General features: G+C 42.3%; 1 pseudogene; it reads right to left on the bottom strand.

The window, feature by feature from the left end:
* Nucleotides 1–332: 332 nt before the first annotated feature.
* On the bottom strand, nt 333–999 carry LOC115872687 (annotated as a pseudogene).
* Nucleotides 1000–2654: the final 1655 nt, after the last annotated feature.

Raw genomic sequence — 2654 nt, forward strand, 5'->3', positions numbered from 1 at the left:
CTTCAGAGATCATATCAGGGAGGTGAGCACACATGATACGATTTTTTTGTTCTTTGATGCCTGATATCCAGTTCTAATATAAACTCAGGGTCCTCAACCTACCCTCTCCCCCCTTCCCCATCACCCCTGAGAAAGACTCATAATCATTGGTTTCTATATGTTTGTTTGTTTCAGGTAAGTAAGATCCCGCAATTGTTGTCCTTTTTGTGACCTATTCTGCTCAGCATGATGTTTCTTTCTTTTTAATAGATGAGCTTATTTATTTGAAGCTCCGAGAGATCTGTTTTATTTTTGACTGGATGTGGAGGTAGACATTCTCAGAGAGGACAGGCTTATCTCTTGGCAATCTGTTTCTGATGCTTCACTTTGGCTTCCTTCATCTTTGGGCCAAAAGGTTGGCACATTCAATGGCCTCGTCCTTGTTTTGCTTGGTGCACTGGTTCTTCAGGGCAATGTGCAGGCACTTGTGGCGGGACACACCATGTCACAAGCCGCTGAATCTTGGCCCCTTGGTCCTGGGTTTCTTGTCCTCTCTGTTCAGGGGCTTTTGCACAGCATATTGGCAGAGGTCATCTTCTTTAATGAGATGGAAGAATTTGCGGATTCTGCTTGCTCTTGTAGGTCTCAGGCGATGAGGCACAATTTTGTCAGTCAGTCCTGGGATATTTTTCTCCCCTTTTTTCACAACAACCGAGTTGAGAATGCTCAGACTGGCATCCACAATGCAGCCCTGGAGGGATTTGCACTGCCCCTCCCAGTTCTCCTCGGTCTGTAACAGAGGGACATGGCCATGGGTCAAGACAACATGCTTCATGCGAAAATCTTGCTCGTCATTCCCATCACTGCTGTGAACAACATAGCCCTTCCCTTCATCACCCAGCACCACAGTGGCAACTTCTGTGGCCATTTGCTTCTCAGAAAAGGTGTGAACCTGCGTTCAATGTCCTTTTCAATGAGTTCCTGGCAGCCAGTGGCTGGGAAAGAGATGTTCAGCTTCATAGTGAAGGAGCTGATGGCCTCCAGGACTCCACAGAAAAGAGACCGGACTTCCACTCAGCCCCGGTCCATAGGCCAGCACAATATTGTCAAGGCTCATCTGTGTTGTGGACTTTGTTTCTCTTGAAGCACAAGTAGGACAAGAGTAGTTTCATCTTTGCACCCCGGCACCTGGGCACGTGAGTCCTGCTCTTGAAGCAGCCAGTACCCTAGGGAACAGAGAGAGGGAGTCTGAACTGCAACCTCTCCCTGTGGCTCCCCATTGGGCCTCTCCGTAATAGTCCCCTGACTAGATGGCGGTTTTAATAGAAATCCACTGGACCAAAGACTCCACTTACGCACTGCACACCAAAAGGCATTCATGAAATTGGAGAAGCTGGAGTAAGTGGGAGATTTACAAATATGTGCAATTTCAAAATGCAGTTGTAAATAATCTTATGACCCTACACTCCACTTGTAGTCTGTCATCTTCCTTTCTGAATGGTAGAATATTTCAGGTTGTCTTTTCTAAAGGAACACTAGTTTAGCTTTATCCTCTCCTCACATTAATTATGTTATCTATCCATCCATCTATCTATCTATCTACCTATCTATTTCCTTTTGATTTTTTCGTCGTGTTAATGAATCAGTCTGCCTTACTTAAAGCCACTAACTGCCTCCAGGCAACAATTCTCTTAATGCAGGTGAGCAGTAACTATCTGAACTCTTGTCTTTCCTTCAGATCATTCTGATAACAATTATATTCCTTCACTATGTAATGTATTTGGGATTTTGTTTGATTCATTCATTACTTCTTGCCTTATACATATTGACTTTAGGTAGAAAGAATTTTCTTTAATCTCCTCTAATTTGTAGATGTCTTTGAATGTATCTGTTTCAGAGGGTTTTTCTAGAAAGAATTTTTTTTTAATCTCCTCTAATTTGTAGATGTCTTTGAATGTATCTGTTTCAGAGGGTTTTTCTAGCCTGGCCCTGGCAAAACATTATCCCTCGAGGCAACAGTAAGCTGAAAAGACTGGGGCAAGAGAGGAATAGTAAAATTTTGCATGGTAAAAAATACACCATATATCAAATTAAAAGAAAAATGGCCAGCTGGGAGAAGTTATTTGAAACAGATGCAACCAAGCATGAATAACTCTAATAACAAGGCCAATGTAATATTCATAATATATAAAAAGTTTTACAAATGAATATGAAAAAAGTTAATAGAAAAATGAGCAATAGCTATAAACAGAGTTACAGAGAAAGAAGTACAAGTGGCAGGCTAGGTAAAAATCTGAAAAAGTTATACTCAGAAAAATTCACTGCCATTGAACCGATTCTGACTCATAACAACTCTATAGGGTAGACCAGAACTGCCCCTGTGGATTTCTAAGGCCTTTAATCTTTACAGAAGAAGAAGGGCTCATCTTTCTCCCACGGATTCTGGTGGTTTTGGACTGATGACCTTGTCGTTAGCAGCCCAACATGTGACCACCATGCCACCAGGGCTTTGGATTGTACCCACTAACAGAAAAATGAAAATAACATGTGACAGATAGGCAACAAACAATGTTGAGAACATTCATATGAATGTGGATCCATGCTGATCGGAAGGACTGGACGAGTGGCATAAATGAACCACAGAGGGGTGAGCCATGGAGCAAAGGTGGAGAAAT

This window comes from Echinops telfairi, unplaced genomic scaffold, assembly GCF_000313985.2.
Source record: "Echinops telfairi isolate 266 unplaced genomic scaffold, ASM31398v2 ScPeMD7_7439;HRSCAF=8477, whole genome shotgun sequence".
In the NCBI taxonomy this organism is placed as follows: domain Eukaryota; kingdom Metazoa; phylum Chordata; class Mammalia; order Afrosoricida; family Tenrecidae; genus Echinops; species Echinops telfairi.